Source organism: Pieris napi, chromosome 5 (genome assembly GCF_905475465.1).
Source record: "Pieris napi chromosome 5, ilPieNapi1.2, whole genome shotgun sequence".
Classification (NCBI taxonomy): domain Eukaryota; kingdom Metazoa; phylum Arthropoda; class Insecta; order Lepidoptera; family Pieridae; genus Pieris; species Pieris napi.
In genome coordinates, this window is record NC_062238.1 from 9,326,896 (window position 1) to 9,348,399 (window position 21,504).

Here is a 21,504-nt window from a genome sequence, read left to right on the forward strand (position 1 = left end):
CTATGTAAGAATTACAAAATACAAACATGTTTTTCAAAAAGGTTATGAAAGTAATTGGAGTAATGAAATTTTTATCATTACTTCGATTATAGATCGTTCCCCGTGGGTTGTATACACTTTAAACGACTTAGAAAATGAATCAATAACAGGAACTTTTTATGAAAAAGAATTACAAAAAATAACTTTTTCCCCCACTTCCGAATATAAAATTGATAAAATCATCAGATCACGTAAAAGCGGTATTAGAAAGGAAGTATTAGTTAAATGGAAAGGATATCCTAACAAATTTAATTCTTGGGTCTTACTGTCGAATATTAAAAATCTACAATGAAGGAAAGTTTCTATTTAACTTTACTCAGCAATAGTTCCACACAATATTTCCCGGGAAATATGACATCAAATTTTTCTACAAAACTACCTAAAGCCATTACATTAGAAGGAGAATGGATGGTAGGTATAGTTGAGTTTCAATATCCCTCTACTATGTTTTCCGTGCAAGAACATGAAAATATCATATACATAAGTAAAAAAACTACCATCAATAACGAAGAGACCACACTAATGTATAAGAACGATATACCAGCCACCAACTATGATAATATACAAAATATTCTTATTGCTTTAAATTCGAAAGAGAAAGTTAGTTTTCGTCAGGACACCGTGTCAAAGTTTGTCTCTGTTGCAGTAAAGGATCCATCAATAATTTCACTATCTCTATCACCTAATTTGAGCTTTCAACTTGGATTTGAGCCAGATACCAATTTAGTAAATCATAATATCGGTAAACGCCCTGCTAATCTACATTTGGGGTTACCATCACAATTATTTGTGTATTGCGATATTATAGAACCACAAATTGTTGGTGATGTCATGACACCCCTATTGAGAATTATACCCTTAGATCCTGCTAAATACATATATGGTTCAAATAAAATGCATATATTTTCACCACCACATTATTTACCGGTAATGAGAAGAGAATTTGATGTTATTGAGATAGATATAAGAACAACCACGGGAAATGCGGCACCATTTCAATACGGTACATCGTGTGTGAAACTTCATTTTAAAAAAATATAATCTATATTTCCTTTTTAAAATGTATACACCTCAAGAAACTTTTATATGTCCTTATGAACATTATTATTCGCAACAAGCTGGGTCTGGTATAAATGTAATCTACAAAGGAGCCTTACATCAACGTGGTCATGGTATCGGAAGTTTTCTTGGGGGGTTATTTCGAAGTGTGCTACCTTTACTCACTAGTGGTGCTAAGGTGATTGGAAAAGAAGCACTTAACAGCGGTATTGGGCTTTTGTCAGATGTTGTAGCTAGTCGTCCTATTAAAGAATCCATTAAAAATCGATTGAAAGAGGCTAGTTCTAACCTTAAACGCAAAGTTGATACCAAAATTGATAAACTTATGACTGGATCGGGTGTTAATAAGAGACGAAAATATTGTAATGAGCTCATTCGAGTTTCACCCCTCAAAGTGAAAGGCGCTTCAAAGAAAACAAGGAACAAAAATATTAATATTTCCAAGGATATATTTTCAAACTAATCATAATGTCATTTATTCATAATCATTCATGTGAGTGCGTTAAATCTGAATTGGATCTGTTTGCTCTTCCTTCCACACAAACAAGTATCGAATATGGACACTGGATACATTACAAACCAATTTCTTCATTAAGTGATGATGGACCTATCGAATTCCAAGTACCTGGTACAGGAGATGACTACATAGACCTTTCGCATACACTACTCCATCTCAAGGCTCAAATTAAAAATCAAGACGGTTCTGCAGTTAATGCAGCTAATGTAGTGGCACCAGTCAATAATTGGTTACATTCTTTATTTAACCAATTGGATGTTTACCTAAACCAAAAACTTGTGTCACCCCCAAATAATACTTATGCATATCGCGCTTTCATAGAAACTCTATTAAATTATTCATCATCCGCCAAACAATCACATTTGACATGTGGTTTGTGGTACGAGGATACAGCTGGTAAAATGAATGAAACTAATGAGGCAAACAAGGGCTTTTACAAAAGACAACAACTTTCAAAGGATGGAAAGGATGTTGAAATGATTGGGCATTTACATGGGGATATATTCAATCAAGATAAATTCCTCATGAACGGGGTCGAATTATCTATAAAATTAGTTAGATCGAGAGAAACATTTAACCTCATGTCACAGAATGCAGATAATAAGTACAAAGTCTGTATAACAGATGCAACTTTAATAATACGCAGAGCAAAAATTAATCCATCAATACTAATAGCTCATCAAAAGGTTCTTGCCACTACTACGGCTAAATATCCTATTACAAGAGGTGAAGTGAAAGTCCTGACCATACCAGCTGGTGTGCAGGGTAAAACACTGGACAATATATTTTTAGGACAGGTTCCTAAGAGATGTATTATAGGTTTTGTGAATAATACAGCATTCAACGGTAGTTATGTTAAAAATCCTTTCAACTTTGAAAATTTTGGTATTTGCTCATTTAGCCTATATATAGATGGTCAACAGATACCTTCAAAATCGTTACAACCATCATTTCCAAACGATGTATTTACTAGCGCATACCACACCCTGTACTCAGGCACCGGTATACATTTTCTTAACGAAGGTAATGGAATATCGAGGGAACAATATTCAAATGGATACTGTTTACTAGCTTTTGATTTAACACCTGACTTGTCGGCTAACTCTAATGTGCATTGGAATCTTGTACGCCATGGTAGTGTAAGAATGGAAGTAAGATTCGAGAGCGCATTGACTGAAACAATTAACTGTGTAGTTTACGCAGAGTTTTCAAATATTATAGAAATAGATAAGAACAGAAATGTATGTGTGGATTATAGTAGTTAAGCAATCACTTATGTAATTATTATGATATTAAGAATAATAAAATATAATGTAATCGAATATGACATGGTTTTTATTTACCTTCATTACTTTTTTTACAAAGAGACTCATTACTTATGTTGAGATCATATTATGTGTGTTTAAATACATTGGTACAAATATGAATTGATAGTAATAAATGTAGTCAGTAAGAGAGTGAAAGAGTAGGGGAGTAAACGCGTATTAAACTATGAACACACTAGAAGTGCAAATGAGTCTTCGTAGAATACATCCCAGCCTCCAGAGCAACGTATATCCTTCAAATCGATTGCCGATGTATGCTCAGGTGCCAGCACTTATCATATGCAATCTTGACCCTGATTCACAGCCGGGGTCTCATTGGGTGGCTATTCATATAAACGTCGAAAGAGTTGGGGAATACTTTGATTCGTTTGGACGTAAACCTATTGAAGCAATAGAAGGATTTTTAAGGAGGAATTGTTGCATGTGGAGATACAATAACGTTACGGTTCAGGATTACCTATCGGCGGTGTGCGGAGAGTACTGTTTGGTATACATATATTACAAGTTCAGGGGGATGAGATTAGAAGACTTCCTTAGAAATTTTACGTGTGACTCAGAGAACAATGATACGGTGCTAGTAAATTTGTATAGAAATATAATGGACATATAAATAAAAGAATAATACCTGGAATAAAAATGTTTTATTTAAATATGTAACCCTTACATCTAATTTTATTATAGATAATGGTGTTAATGTAGGTATATTTATTGTTGTTTGCTTAGACCCGTAGGTTAGGTTAGGTTAGATATAGTTTATTATATTATATTATTCTATTTTTCTTTTAGAGCCATAGATCGGGTTAGTGAATGTAGGAAAGTAGATAACGATGCATTCGTACTGAGTCATTAAGTAATTAGATAATGAGTGGGGATTTCGTGCAGGAAATAGTAACTGATAAGGTGGTGATTAGTAAGTAATTAGCAAGGTTTTGGGAAAGCTATCTCTGGAACGGTTAGAGCTATCAGTTTAGGAGTGAGTGCATTCGACTCCGCACGTCTTGTTTAGTGGGGTTAGAGTACAAACTTTTTTTTTTTTTTTTTTTTTTAGGCGGGCGCTGCCTCCGAAACAGCTTTTTTTACCGAAGCAGTGGGTGAGGCAGTGCCCGGGAATCCATACTACTTCGAGCGTGCCATAAAACCAACGTCAATGAGATGTTTAAAATTTTATCCTATTATTGTGCAAATACGATTTCGGATAATCGCTTTTACCATTTCGCAGACAAGCACAATATTATTTTTTTAACAGCAACACTATGTTTTGTTTATATAAAATATTCGTAAAATATCGGTAGGTATATTTGGGTTCTTTTTTTGGTACCCTTTTGTCTGATGCGATGAAAAGATTTTGTATGAATAAGGAGGTTGATTGTTAAAATGTATGCGAAAAAAAGCATTATCGAAATAAAACGCGTCTAAACTATTTGTTTTTGATTATATATTTTGTAACATTAAATAATAAAACGTACATCCTTTTCAGACAACATTACTATAGCTCTATTTCTAAGGCCTACATGCTAAACGTATATAAAATATATATAATCTCACTTTCACATTTTTAAAAAGATAAAACTTTCAAGTTGAAATTGTTTAACCGAACCCGCCTTATAGTCACACTTTTGTCATAGCTTGTCAAATTATTTATTCACACTTTCACTTCTCTACCATATTTTTAAATCAAATCTAATCCACTTAATTTTTAAACTATTTAAAGTAACATAAGGTAGGGCTTATTGTTCTCTTGGAATCATATCTAAAGAAATTTTCAAATAAAGAGATACAAAATGTACGTAAAAGTATTGTGTACTATCCAATTCGTACTTAATTGCCTTCGTTTTAAACATATATATGGTATATGGTGGAGTGTTCTATTCGTACGTACGTTCTGTACGTGAGGATGATATGAAAGATTGCCTAAAACATCAATGATACATCTGCTTATATGTAATGTAACTTATTAACACTAAAAAATATTATTTGTTACAGGTAATTCTCAATCTTGATTATATCAAGAAGTGAAATTGCTACGGGAATATAAGTAAGTATTTTAAATACCTAAAAAGAAATCAAAGCTACCAAAACTTTAATTTAGGATGATTCAAATACGGTCTGTAGGGACATGTAATTAATGAATAAGTTAACTGTAAAACTTCAGTCAGACCGAAAGTTTCGTTTTTAATTTAAGACCGAAAATAAAAGTTAAAATCTACAGTTGTGAAGTATTTTAAGCACGTTCGCAGAAGCATCGGAGCTTTTAATTAATTTGGGAAAAAAATCAGTCGTTATAGAGGTCCAAAACTACGGATTTGAAAACAGGACCCAAATTCATTTCCTGTTATTTCGCACTCCGAAACTATTCCGCTCGGTTGGTTTTTAGCAAACGGGCGAGTTTGGTACAATATTTAGACGGACAACCAATGGAACTAAACGTTCAAATGCTGTTTGCATTGCAAATGTTAGAGTTATTACAATAAACCTGCCTTAAGATCGCTACTTTTGACAAGAACTTTGTTTGATATTTTCCATATTTTTGTACGGATCAATTAGTGAAGGGAACCGAAAAAAAAGGGTGCGTGTACTTATGTACGCGCGTAAGAAGTTATACTTCTTTGGCATTATTAAAAATAGTTTTTGATTGCATGCAAATAATTAATTACAATTAAATAATCAAAGACTGGAAAAGGAGTCATTATAGTCAATAAAGTTCAGTTTACATTTGAAAAATTAAATAAATAAATATTTATTATTATTCTCTTACATTAAGTGTAACATAAATTCTATTATTATTCGAATATTGTTATTAAATTACGTCCTATGCTAATTGTTATATAAATAATATGTTAATTTTGTGTCACGGTGCGCGTGCACCGTAAAATTTCACTCTCATCAATTTTTCGTAACGCGCCTAAAGAAGTATAACTTCAAAAAAAGAGATTCGAATAATATCTCTATTTTGAATAAAGAATGTTGCTAATAATATAGACTGGAAACGTTTTGTTTTTCGAGGTTCCGGAAACGGTATTTACCCAGTGAAGGAATACAATTGAATTTTGAAATGTAAATTGTTTCGTTCACCTAACTTTTGCTAAGTTTACAGTATAAAATGCGTCAGACGCTTAAATCTAGAGCATACTTGAACTAAGCTTCAACTTTAACAACAACTTATCTTGATGCACCAGAGCACAACTTTTATATAACAATTTATTTATTTAAAAAATTACACATAATAAACCTTTCAACTGTTTTTATTCATTTGTTTTATCTATCAATAATGTTACCTGCCTAAGATCAAAGTTTATTATTGAAATTTATCATATAATTTCAAGCGAAGCTATCGCGAGGTATTCCACTTAATACAGGAACATTTTATTTGCGTTTTCATTAAGTTTCCTCCTTGATAGAGATAGTATCTTCAAGCTAATTAGTATATTGGATTGCATGAAAGCCGTTAATTAAATTAATTAAGTAAGATAGTACCGGGAGGGTTATTAAATATGAAAATGAAGATGATCGCGGTCTCTTCTGCGTGGCGTAGAATACGATAATTATACTAATTTAAATGAAAATTTATGTAGAAATAAATAATTGGTAATCTGTATTTAGTATTTATCGGAATAATTTCGAAGTCGACGATTCTCATGCGTTTACACATATGTAAACAAATTGTGTGTCTCTGAGTATAAGATGAAAAACTACCTACACATACCCAAGATTAAGTTTGATTGTTTAATAATGATAATACTGTCAGACGATACAGTCTTGTCGATAATTAAGGTGTTAGTAATAATAACGTAGCTTACGTTAGTAGAATAAGCAAAGAAAAAAAGTACAAGATATCTACTTACTTCCGCAACCTTCAGAGTTCTCACAGAACTGTATTATAGGCGTAGTCCAACTACTCCGAAAAAGCAAACTCAAACTCAAATCTTTATTGCATTCCTTATGTTCATATTTTACACGTGACACGTTATAATTTATTACAATAAGGACCTTGGTTATGCACAGTAATGTTGTGAGATGCTTTATTATAGTTAATTATATTCTTATAAGATACATTATTTGCTTTGGCTTCACGCGATAACTTTTATAAAGAAATTAAAGTCAGATACTCTGTAACAGTGTAATAACATTTCTTATATAATTATAGCAATCCACACGCAGACATTTCCGATGCGCTGCCGAAGCGAGATAACCTAAACACGTTGTTATACTGCACCGGAAGAGATGTATGTTTGTTAAATAAACCACGTAACACTTTGCGGCTCGCGGTGTCTATACTACTCCATCCATCCTCCATCTTTAGCTATATAGTATGTCCTCCCTATTTTTAAACACCAACCAGCTATGGAATATTTGATCCGTTAGACTAAATTTATATCTAAGCTTTAGTTACTTTTAAAATTAACTTCATTAAACATTTAACTAAGTCACGCTTTAGACAGACTTTAGTGAGATTCATGTATACGATTGGCGAACTTTGATTCCCGAATGTCAAGTACCAATACGTTTTGTGACATACGTCGTAGCGTTAGTCCACTTAAAATAAGTTCAATAAATTTAAAGTATGCCCTAAAACCAGTGGCGCTACAACCTTTTTAGATCTGGGCCTCATATATCTGTTTCATGATCATTCGCCGTCGACTGTTTGGGCTTAAGTCAAGCCGGTTTCCTCACGATTTTTTGCTTCACTGTTCGAGTGAATGTTAAATGCGCATATAGACAGAAAGTCCATTGGTGCACAGCCAATAATACCTACGATCTCAAGGATCAGAGTCACACGATGAAGCCCCTAGGCCGACACTGCTCTAAAGTATGCACAAAACCGGTATATAAACATCTAATCATTAATTGAATATCCGCCCGCCCTATTATCATTTGCCGTTCGTACTGAACGTAGTGTATCGAGTGGTCTTTCTAGTTCCAATGAAATAAATGAGTCCGTTCGGTTTGATTCATGCCAATGGGGAGCAGGAAATACGATGCGAATAAAACAAATCAAATGTACCAGCCACTAGTGGATAGGGTGCCACTGTTTTATTGAACTTGGTGAGCGTTTTTATATTTCTAGAATTGTGGTTAACGTACGTGAATAGTAGACGTGATTTTTTATTGATATTGATACTTATTTAGTATTCTAATTAGCAATCTTGAGATGTTTTTAAGCTAAAATTTACTACTTAAGGAGCTACGTTTACGTATATACAGGATGGCAAATTAATAAATATGAAAAATCTAATAGCGTCCACATATGTTGTTTAGTTGTAAAATTTCTTAATTTTTTTTAAAACCAACAGACAAATATACAGTATTCACAATTTTCTTAACTTGATATAGGTTATTATAATATATTTATTAAGGTAATAATAATAATTAAAAATTTATAAATAGAAAAAAAAACTAATTTAAAAAAATTGGTTTCGTAATTTAACAAGTATTTTATTATTTATCCAACTCATTGTAAAGATCACGTTGGCTTTAAAGGCATTAAGATTTAAAGGCAATCTGTAACCAATCAATCGGAAACAATTATTATTTTGTCGGGAATCAAATCCAGGAGCTCGCCTAGTTACCACGCAATGCCACTTTACTATTTCTGACGTTACGTCATCGTGTTACATAGACAATTTAACATTGGCAAAAATGCAATTTAGCAATGCACCAGCAATTTAACGCATCACTCGCTGTATATGACTACACATATATACATTTTAGGGGCCGTACCCTTTTAATTATAAACAAAAAAGACAATTCCATATTACGACCATACAGATAAAAATCTTTTTATTCTGTTGGAAAACCTAGAGACGGTTTACATTCACGTGTATATCTTTTTGTATGTTAATAACTCCCGCACAGAGCAGGGAAGTTTCTTTAACAATTTTTTTGAAGTGAAACTTCTTTATCGGGGTTGGAAAAAAATTTAGTGTAACATTTTTCGGTTACGCGTCACATGTTTCGGTTACGCGTCACATTTGACCGTTACGCGCGTCTTTTTCTCGTCCCTACCACGGTTGATTCGAAGAGATTCTAAACCATTAATAACAAAAATTTATAATAACTATAACAATGATACTAAAAATTATATTACAATTTATGAAATTCTGTAATAATCTTAGTGGTAATAAGGTAAAATGAAATAATTGTATTATTTGTATTCAAGTCTGTGATATTAAAAGCCTTTTGTTAAACTTTATCTAATTTAACTTTATTTAACCAATTTCTGTAAAGTTAGTTGGATATAAATAATTTTTCGAAAAATAAGGTCATAAAGAAGTTTCACTTCTAACGTGTGTACACTAGTACACGCACATTTTTTTTTTAATACTTTGATCACGCTTTACTTTAACCAGGACTCGACTTAAAATAATAATGTCTAGTAGCAAGAAGACTTATTCTTCAACTAAGTCATCATTCGTCACCTATAAATTGTATTTATGCTGTAACAACTAGACATTGTTTCAAATGATAAGACAAAAACGTAAACGTCTAATACAGCCCTGCGATTCTGTAACTCACACAGCGGTTTTCGCATCGGCGGTCGCTCTCAAATCAGTCGTGAAGCAGTCATTTTATGATTTGGCATTCTGAAAAGGTGGGAGCTTGTACTTTATTGTTTATCAGAATGCCAAATCATAAAATGACTGCTTCACGACTGATTTGAGAGCGACCGCCGATGCGAAAACCGCTGTGTGAGTTGTGAAGTGAGTTACAGAATCGCAGGGCAGTATTAGAAACATATATAAAACAAAACAATGCCCAACAGAATGTTTCATTCAAATTTAAAAGGAATTTAATTCCAGTCTTCAATGCTTGTTTTAAGTCAGTATTAAAATAAAGTATAAAACGAACAAACAATTCGTAGTTCATAGTACGGGCAGTCGTTTAATAAAACGGCTCTGAATGTTTGGTCTATTCAACCCTTGTGCATTTTACCCTTGAAAGAAATTAGATTCTCGGAAATGTATTTGCAAACGAGAATTCAGGCTTAATAAAAAGTAGGATTTGTGCGGTCACTTTATACGGTAAATAAAATCACTTTGCTAAAGTAGAACCACGGTTGCTTTGAAATAAACTTTATGCACTTTTTAAGTTAAATTTTTCTTCATTGTATTCCGTAGTATCTTAAATACGCAATGTTTTGTTTGAGCGAGAATACCTATTAAACCAATTTAATAGGTTAAAAGATTGGGAGGTAATTGCTTTTTGTATTTTTTTTAAAAGCTGTTTATAATTTAAAAAAAGAGTATGTGTACTTATGTACACGTGTTAGAAGTTATACTTATTTGGAACAACATAGTTGGAATCAACAGAAGCAATAATTAATAATTATACATACCGACAATTAACCTCAAATCTATAAATGCACTCAAAACAGTTTATTCAAATCAGTTTTATTACTAATATTCAATATATATATAGATATACTAATAAATATAAACTATTATTAGGAAATACTTTCACCGTCGTCTATGAAATTGATTTAATAAAAACACCAAAATAATATTTATTTATTCACACTGTTTAATTGTACTGTTACGAAACACGTGTTCTAAATATAAAAATCCTAGAATATACAACTTGAACATAGTTATTATCGATTTTCATGCCACCAAGAACTAACTTAACGATGTAGAATTTAGGTGTCAATTCACTCCCATCATTTTTCTCCATGGCGCCAAAAGATATATAGGTACTCACCTAAGTTAGTAGTTAGTAACCATGGCCCGCCTGGTTCTACAAAAAATGCTTCTGCGAGTAAGAAATCTCTTCTTCTTTAGTCGCGTTCTTCCTCCTTTCCCCCCTGTCCTCGTCAAGCCTTAACGTCTGTGCAATACTAAGACCTGTAAGGACCTTAACTTGCTCGGTTCAGTGAGTAGGGATTGGCCTTGGGGTCCCGTGCCTTTCGCTCTGCCCGGCACAAACTTCTCCAAGTTATCGGGATTTCTGCGTGCTATAATTCCAAAGAAGTTCAGGACTCTTTGGTATACATACTGAAGTTGTCAGAGAATTGACAAATTCGTCTATGTCGCTGTCCAGGGAAACGAAAAGTACATTAGGTTCAATCGAATCGAATCGTAGAATAGTATTATAATTGTTATAATAAAACGTATAATTGTAAAGAGTAAATTGTTCAGCACGTCCTCAACTTAATTTTTACACGCTTTATATTAGCTTCACCTGTATGTATGTATGTAACCGACTCCTTCGGACTCGATTTTGATCCACTTTTAACGGACAGATTTAATTCAAACTTTGCGCACCTGTCAAAGATCGATGACAATGCAATAATCCGAAAAAAAATGTAACTAAAAAATTAATAATAGTAATTAATTAAGTAGAATTTATTTAATAAAAATAATAGTTTAGAAAAATTAAAAAACACGCTTTTAAAAGCACATCAAACTAAAAAGTGGTTGCTCGATAGACGAAAAATATGGCACAGAGCGCCCCACGCTTTTTCACAATTATACCAGTATTTTTTCATTACCATTTTCAGCCTAAATTAGGAATTATTTTTCACTTTTTAGTTTGATGTGCTTTTAAAAGCGTGTTTTTTAGTTTTGTTAAAATATTATTTTTATTAAATAAATTCTACTTCAAATATGTAAGATGATTGTCTATTAAACATTTCCTACACATAAGCAGAAATCGCAATATGAGCCTTCGCATTAAATGGCTTTTGAACTTGGTTGAAACTATTCCATACAGTTTGCTCTTGGACTATACCAAGAACTTCATTGATCAACTATATAACGCGGGAAAACCACAAGGCATAGTGACTATTAATAAACTTTGAACTGGCTTCCTTTACTTAGGCTTATGTATACAATTGTATATTTGATTCACTTTGAACGTCTTCATCAAGATTAGTTATATTTAAAAAATGTTAATTTTCTTCAGCCAAACATTAATTATGGAATCAAATATGATTCGAGATATTTGACTTTGATTAATCAGCCCCGGTCACATACAACTCTTTTGTCTTTTATTATTCTAATTATTTGAAAAAAATCGTATTATAGTAATGTAATTTGTAATTTCCATGCTCAATGAATAAGTATCGCAATACAGCGAGGAAATTCTACCAGCATCAAAGGTACACTGCCACAGAGAACTTTTTAAATTTGTTTTGATAGTCAATTTATCTTAAGAATATTTAAGTTAAGGTTTATTAGTGTGTTGTAAATACACAGAATAGTAATTAGTTTTGGATACTTTTAATATCAAAGTATCAAAATTCCTTGGACATAATATAAAACCCGTGCAGAGCACAGAATATTTTTTTTAATAATCAATATTTTAAATAAGAACTGTTTGGTATTTAGTGTATATTTTATTTAAATATAGAAATAGTGTTAATCATATCTAAGCTACCGGTAAACACGCAGTGTAATATTAACCTATTTCATTGAACCCAGCTTAAACATACTTACATAGAATTACGCTTCAATAAGGTTTCGTCCTAAAATTTCATAATAACTGGTCGTTTACAGCATAAATAAAACAATGGACATTCAATTAAGGCGATATTGTAGGGCAAGCTGTGTTCACTAGGTATTATTGTCCGTTATTAAGTCCGGACAGTTTATTACTCTTGGACACACTGAATCCTAAACAGCAACTATTGGTTCCGGGTAATTAACAGCGAAAATTAAGTTTGATTTACTTTGGATCAACGGCGATTTTGTCCAATATTATAAAATAGAAAGTACCAAAAAAAAGTGCAAGCTCACTAACCAAAACCTACTACAATTTTTTAGAAGACATCTACTAAAATTGAATGGATAAATTAAGTGCAATCAATAGTTAATAAAGCTAAAGATAATATAATAAGAATATGTTTTGTATTTTTAAAAATCAATTATATTAAAATTTAAAAATCAATTTACTGAGAAACGCTTTTATTGAACACCAAGCTACCACTGAATTAACGTGGGTGGAACAGTAGACCACAGCTAGCATGTCTATAATTTTACAGAACAATAATAATTAAAACACTAAAATACATTTTAAAAGTGGCAGTGTACTTTCATTGCTGGCACCATTTCTTCACAATTGCGATAGGTGTGTAAAGCATTAATTTAATCTTCTGTTTTGACGTGATAACGTCTTTAAAATCGTTTTAGTCGGGTGACATGTTCAGAAACTTGTGTCACACCAAAACCTCACGAGCGCGATCGCAGGTATAACGAGAGAGAGACGGACCGATCTCCCGTCTCATCTCGAGCGCTGCCAGTCATTCCGTGAATGTATGAAGAAAAATGTATATCATAGTCGAATAAGTAAACTTTAGTGAAATTTATCATCAAAAGTGTGAATAAAACGATAGATGTAATTTAAAATTTGAAAAAATTATTATCTTCATTAATTCCTTACTTCCCAAAAACTTATATCACCAATAAGACGTTATCACGTAAACATCTCGATCGTAAACCTACTTTACAAACAACCAATTTTTTTTTTTAATACAATATATATATTACTTTGATTTGAGTTTAATTGACTAGGTGAAAGGAATGTATGGGAGCTTGGTCGGTCCACGCTTTACACATCTTATCACTACTACGTAATGTCAACACCGGGGCTTTTAATATCAAATAAATATACATATTGCTGATGTTTGAATAAATAGGCATATTTATATGGTTACCTTCTATACTATATACTTGATTTTTAAACGATAGAGTTAATAGCACTGTCAAGTTATTTGTTCCATTTAATTTCACTTGCTTTGAAACATTTCTTTGTTCTTTATTGCAAAACTGTAACAATGATGAGTTTTAAAAAGAAACGTTTCCCTTTCTCATTGTTATGCAAACGCTCCCGGATCCCTGTTGTATCTAAATAATGTTTGTATTAGCTGAATCTGGCTTCAACTCGTTTTGTTAAAGCTTTTCTTCTTCATATCACTTTGAAATTTCACCCGCTCTTTAATCCGTATTAAAAGGAATAGGTTTTGTTTCAATCGATGTAACACCAAAAATACTAAGCCAAAAATACTAGTAGCGCTACAACCTTTTATTTCTGGGCCTCAGATTTCTGTATCCGTTTTGTGATCATTTATTTTTCTTAATCTGTGCTTGACACACGCCATCGTTTATTGTAAGGCATGCCAGTTTTCTTACAATGTTTTCTTTTAATGCTTTTATAAAAAAAATCAGTGGCGCAAAAATACTAGTAGCGCTACAACCTTTTATTTCTGTGCCTCAGATTTCTGTATCCGTTTTGTGATCATTTATTTTTCTTAATCTGTGCTTGACACACGCCATCGTTTATTGTAAGGCATGCCAGTTTCCTTACAATGTTTTCTTTTAATGCTTTTATAAAAAAAATCAGTGGCGCAAAAATACTAGTAGCGCTACAACCTTTTATTTCTGGGCCTCAGATTTCTGTATCCGTTTTGTGATCATTTATTTTTCTTAATCTGTGCTTGACACACGCCATCGTTTATTGTAAGGCATGCCAGTTTTCTTACAATGTTTTCTTTTAATGCTTTTATAAAAAATAAATAATAGTTTAAAAAAACTAAAAAACACGCTTTTAAAGCACATCAAACTAAAAAGTGAAAAATAATTCATAATTTAGGCTGAAAATGGTAATGAACAAAAAAATACTGGTATTATAGTGAAAAAGCGTGGGTTGCTCTATAGACGAAAAAATGGCACAGAGCGCCCCACGCTATTTTATTTATTTTTTAGTTAATTTTTTTTTTTGGATTATTGCATTGTCATCGATCTTTGACAGGTGCGCAAAATTTGAATAAAATCTGTCCGGTTAAAGTGGGTCAAAATTGAGTCCGAAGGATTCGGTTACATACATACATACATACAGATGAAGGTAATATAAAGCATGTAAAAATCAGTGGCGCTATAACCTCTTTAGGTCTGGGCTTCTGATTTCTGAATCTATTACATGATTACACACAGACTCCTATGACACACACATCGACTTTCGACTATTTGGGTCTAAGGCAAGTTGGTTTCCCAACGATGTTTTTCTTTACCTTTCGAAGGAATGTTCCTACCTAGATCGAACCTACGACCTCAGAGATGAGAGTCGCACGTTAAAACCACTAGGCCAACACTGCTCTGTGCTAACGATTTTATGCTTATGTATGAAGTACCGTAGTACTTTTCACTTTAAGGTATTTTTAGTTGTTTAGGTACTTTAAGGTAGGCAGCTACTAAAGCTAGTGTTTTTTTTCTTTTAATATCAAAAAGTCTATTTAATCCAGTCCTTTTTGATTTGCTTGGTTTCAAAAGGCCTTGAAACGCAAACCTCTTCTTTATATAAGGAAGTGTGTTAAAAAGAAATTGCAGTGTGTGCCTACGTTGAGGTCGGGTGCACCGAGCTGAGTGCGCGTCGGGCGAGCGAACGTTCCGCTACCGATTCTCTTAATTGGTAAATCTTAGCTGACACAGCTCTTTGCAATTACGCCGAGGTTCTATGCACCCGAATTGATGAGAAATTTAATGCAACGCAACTGAATGTGAATCGATTTCGATTAATTATGAACGGGCTTTGTTTGACATCGAATCGAGAGCTTTATTTAAATAGGCAAATTGTTTTAGTGTTATCTTCGAATGAAAATGAACTTTGGTGGTGTTAACATTGAGTTTAGTTGATAGGGGTCAACTTTGTTTGCGGTTATCGTTATCATAATAGTAATTACTTGCTGATGGATGCGTACGTATATGCATTGTATTATAACGACATAGCAAAATATTGCAACAATTTCGGGACCTTTTGATCTTATTGTTATTTTTGCAGTTATACTTCTTTTAGCGCGTTAGGAATAAAATAAATTATTACGATGCGCGCGCTTACCGTCACAAAAAACCGACACCCTGAAGTTAGCATTAGTCAACATTTTAGTTTTTTTTATTGTTAGTGTCGTAAGTTCTACAAACGTAGAATAAATTTTTCGAAAATATTTTTATCTTGTTACGCTAAAGAAGTATAACTTCTAACACGTGTACATAAGTACCCATATGTTTTTTATTTATTTTAATTACTCTTCACATGAAAAACAAAACAAACGACTATCGCTTTGCGCGATGTCTAGAATTATATTAACATTATCAGCGCTTCCCATTTCAACAGTTCTTTCGGGTTGAACACAAGTTAGATTGACGTTTCATTGTCTAGCTAAACCTCAAATGATTGGAATACAAACACCAGAATAACAGCTCACAAATGCCAGTCGATAGATCAAGGAATTCACATCACATACGTCAAAGTTCGTTACCTTCAGCATCTTAGAATTTGGCTATTGATCGTATACGTAATTGAAATGGATCGACTCTGCAACATTCGGCTCACGTAGGCAACTTGTCCGTTGTCTGTTTGCTACTAACCGCCTCACTCGATACATTATCGTTATCAGGCGAGAATTCGATTATCGACTCGCGTTTAATACATACTTATAATTGAGAATGCACGCTGTGATTTCAATTGAGAACGGAATATCGGGATTTCACGCAATACGGCGATTAGTATCTACTAACAACTGTTTCCAACTTTAATAATACAGAAGTTACGGTTTACATTATCGCCTTTCGTACAGATATACCTCTTTGCAGTTTTTAACTCGTTTACGGTAAAACGGATATCAGAGGAATTGTTCGCATTAATAACTGACGCTGAATTTTATTTTTATTTATTTATATTTATGTTACATTTATATAAACATACAAACTATAAGGGGTGCAACGGGCTCAAATTTCGCTAACAAGCTACCTCTTCCAGGTAACTCTAGTAAGGGAAAAAAACCTTATTAAAAAAAATATAATTATAGCTTTATCATAGGAAATCAAGGCAGAATACGAATTACGACCAGTATCACCTCGACCTCCGTGTTTCTACATTTTCTGCGCACCACCACTATGTGGAACCAGCTGCCCACTGAAGTATTTCCGAATTCGTTTCAATTCTTCAAAAAGAGAGCGCACCAATTCTTAGAAGGCCGGCCACGCACTTGCGAGCACTCTAGCAATGTCTATGGGTCAGGTATCACTCGACATTATTTGAGCCTCCTGCCCGTTTGATAAGCAAGGTATTTACAGTAAGTTTAATTACCCTAGTTATTAGTTCAACTTATGTTAAGAAGTACGCTCTCACAATTTTGACCGGATTGAAGTTATGTATTATTATAAATTTACAACTATTTGACATAATTTTAAATTTATCCGACGTTTCGCGTGCTTTACAGCGTGCGTGGTCACGGTGACTGAAGACAAAAGATGTTGAATGTCAAAAAGTATCACAGCTGCAGAGAAAGTTGAATTATCTGTATTTATTTCCCCGGAGTTGGTATCGACTAAAAGATGGAGGGTTTTGGCAAAAATGGCTCACGGTGTCCTCTATTTTCGCGGATTGTGTTTCTTTTTGAGATTTTAATTTGGATATTATTGGATCCCAGGTGTTTGACAATTTTAGACCGTCTTCTCTATTGAAATTGGGGTGTTTTTTTATTTATATATATTTGATTGAAGTTATGTATTATTATATATTATAATAATACATAACTTCAATCCGGTCAAAATTGTGTTTTATTAAATGAATAAAAGTTATGTCAATCAAAGACAATACTAAGTACGCTCTCGTTACGCTCCAAATGTATAGCAAACTGGTTTATCTTAGTCAAGCTTAAACACACGCAATAATATAGATTCAGAAATAACCACAGATATGATTATCTGTGAAACAAACTTTATTGTGTGTGATTCACAAGAGAGCGAATATTTTAAGTAATTAGTAAGTCTGCCAAGTAAATACTAGATCGAGGTTAGACGGTAATTCATTGTTACATAACTCAAGCGCAAGATAGGTTAAAGTAATACCAAAGTCGTGTGAATTGTGCGTGTCACGAATGTGGAAACAATTAAAATGATTCCCATGCGGCGCAACATGTTCAAGACTTTCCAATTTAACTTCTTACTTTGGGATTCCAGCTTCCAATTTTTCCTTATCTATTTTATTGAACCATTACGATGGGGTCGTGAAATAGAATCTGTGCCAATTTTAATATACCATTAGTATGCGAGATATGGATACGTTCTTCATGAGGATAGTGAACTCATAATTCTTTACCAGTGTGTTATTGAACGTACGAAATGTGTTGGTTTTGGATTTTTTTGCTATGTAACTAGCAGGGCCAGTCTTAAACCTATTGTCATGTGTTTGTACCCTAAATGTGCACTAACGGGTTTTATCTATATGCGCAATTATTTCTTGCTAATTTATTATAAAATAAATCAGTGGCGCTACAACCTCTTTAGGTATGGGACTCAGATTTCTGAATCTGTTTCATGATCATTTTTCAATCTAATAGTCGAGTAGGTGATCGGCCTCCTGTGCCTGACACACGCCGGCGACGTGTGTCAGGCACAGGAGACTAGCTTTTTCCATTAATAGTCCAGTCAAATTATGGCTAAAAACGGGTTAAATAAACATGAGCGAACACAGTTTGGGGATTTTGAGGATCGATAGGGGGGTGTATTCTGAGCATAAATTCCAATTTGAGGGGTTGTACTGAGGTCAGCTCAAGGTCATTTCGATGGAAACGCGTTTAATTCGATATCTCGAGAATGGTTAGTGTTAGGCGAAAAATTGTAGAGACCTTTTCTTTTCCTAACTAAATTTACTAACTTTTTTATTTGAAACTTTTTTTTATAACATTAATATTTTTCAAGTTATTCCTCCCGCAAGGCAGAAATTTTACTTTTTTTTCAATTTTTCTTCGTTTTCTCCCCAACCATTCAATTTTATTAAATTTTACCGATCATCGAAGTGTAGATCTTTTAATTATGAACAATTTTGTTCGTAAACTTTTTTCCGTAATGCCAATACCTTCGGAGTTATAGATTACTTTACCGAGCGAAATCCGCGCCACTGTAGCAATATAAAAAGGTCAATCGATTAAACTATTAAAAAATTAGGTATTTAATTTAGGTAAATTTGGGTAAGAAGTAAATTAACAATTCAAACTGTTTCACACATTTATTGATAGAAAAATATGTTATAAAATTCGGAATATTAAGCACCCGAGGTCGATGGAAGTGATTCGTGAATATTCGTGGTCCTGACGGTATCGGGGCATACGTCGTCCTCGTCCATTGCGTCAAGATCATCATCGTCAATAACGTTCGCGACATTCGAACAATAGTTCTCTTGGCAATTGGTGCAAATCACTGAGCAAAAGAGGCTGGCCTTTCTGCATCCGCACGCTTTGCCGCATTTGGTTTTGCATTTGCACGCAATCGATCTCAGTAAATTATTAATCTTAATATATGATTAATAATGATAATTAATCAGTAATTATTAGCCGATAGCGATGTCATTGAAACCAGCTCCGGATAATTTAGGACGACGTATGCCCCGATACCGTCAGGACCACGAATATTCACGAATCACTTCCATCGACCTCGGGTGCTTAATATTCCGTATTTATAACCTATTTTTCTATAAATAAATGTGTGAAACAGTTTTAATTGTTAATTTACTTAAATTTACCTAAATTAAATATCTAATTTTTAAATAGTTTAATCGATTGACCTTTTTATATTGCGACAGTGGCGCGGATTTCACTCGGTAAAGTAATCTATAACTCCGAAGGTATTGGCATTACGGAAAAAAGTTCAAGAACAAAATTGTTCATAATTAAAAGATCTACACTTCGATGATCGGTAAAATTCAATAAAATTGAATGGTTGGGGAGAAAACGGCGAAAAATTGAAAAAAAAAGTAAAATTCCTGCCTTGCGGGAGGAATAACTTGAAAAATATTAATGTTATAAAAAAAAGTTTCAAATAAAAAAGTTAGTAAATTTAGTTAGGAAAAGAAAAGGTCTCTACAATTTTTCGCCTAACACTAACCATTCTCGAGATATCGAATTAAACGCGTTTCCATCGAAATGACCTTGAGCTGACCTCAGTACAACCCCTCAAATTGGAATTTATGCTCAGAATACACCCCCCTATCGATCCTCAAAATCCCCAAACTGTGTTCGCTCATGTTTATTTATTTCGTAATTTGACTGGAGTATAACAGAAGTAAGAATATAACTGTCACTTGCTTATGTCCTAAGTTTAAGTTTTTGAGAGAAAAAAAAAACTTTATTGTACCTTGAGCACCAGTTTAGTACCATCCAATAATAATCATAAATAAACTGATGTAATCTGAGGCCTACATCAGTAACCTATATAGAGTCGTAGCGTACATTATTTATTATATTGACATAAGTTTTGATTTAGTATTACTTTTTCCCCGTACAAACTATATTTTTGTTTATATAATTGTTTCAACCTATATAACAAGTAATCCAAACAATAAATTCTATAGTAATACCAAGACTTCGCTTATGAAACTTAATCCTAAAACAATATCCGATTTTATGTACATGAACAAAGTAACAATATAACCCAACAGATATGATTACAAAGTGCGGGAATCTCCCGAAACTTTCCAAGAGCCTATCGATTCATAATGACTTTTCCATAGTCTAAACAATGAAATTTCTTGGTGAATTTCTCGAAAGTAATGATGCGAAAAGTGTAATAACTTTTGATTCTCAGAGTGTCATTGTGGGCTATGGCTTTGTCAATCGGCAGTTACTTTCACCCTATCAGTAAATTGAATTCCCAACGGAAGAGTTGCTTGTACACGATTTCCTCATTAAGGTGCTTTTGTTCAGGATGTCTAGCTGTTCTGTGCTTTGAGGCATCACTCTCTGTGCTTACGTTAACAAATACGTTGCACTATTTTAGGGTTACTGTTTCTGTTACGTATTTTATTTGTGAATAATATGATTGTTTAGTAATGATTTAATGACATTTTATTGACTGAAAAGTATAAAAAATCATGTTTCTGACAATCAAATTCATTAAATTTCGAATTTTGTACGGATATTTGTGATTGTGTTTATATCGTCAATAATTATATTATTGCTCGAATAAATATACATATCACTAGCTGCCCCCGCGAACTTCGTTTCTGCTTTATGTGATTTTACTTAGCCTACTGTGATTTTTCTCTATATAAACCTCAAAGTTCAAGTTATAAGTTCTTAACTAACAAATAAAAAATAGGGGTTGATCGTAGAGGGTTGTAAATTAAGGGTTGTATGTATTTTTTTATGCTGTATCATAAAAAAAGACTGAAAGATAGATAGTAGCTGATTCTCAGAGTTACTGAATATGCATAAAAAAATAAGAGCCGTTTCTGATGAGTAGGTATGGGAACGCACATTGTGATACGAGAATTTTATATACATATCATAAATATCAATATATTATATTTCTACCCGACATGCTTTACCTTAAGTCTACTAAATTACTAACAGTATTACTCAGGCTTACATATTGCACCATCCAAAAGTTCTGATGTGTTTTAACCAAGACTAATTAATTATTGGGTAAACACGGCGTTTAATTGATTCAAGAACATGCTCTAATCAGGACAGGCTCCCATCTCGATGCACTGTCGCTACCTTGTACTATGTCAAGTCGGATAATTGGCTTAGGATCGATTCTCATAATGAAGCTGGAACATTTGCGTTTGTATATA

General features: G+C 33.1%; 1 protein-coding gene across 3 annotated transcripts in view; it reads left to right on the top strand.

The window, feature by feature from the left end:
* Nucleotides 1-21,504, top strand: part of LOC125049997 (brain-specific angiogenesis inhibitor 1-associated protein 2) — a 189,838-nt gene that overhangs the window by 84,897 nt on the left and 83,437 nt on the right. For all 3 annotated transcript variants that reach the window (XM_047649585.1, XM_047649581.1, XM_047649583.1), the window contains exon 2: nucleotides 4,924-4,975. The gene's annotated coding sequence lies outside the window, so the exon portion shown is untranslated. The remainder of the gene's footprint in view (nucleotides 1-4,923; nucleotides 4,976-21,504) is intronic.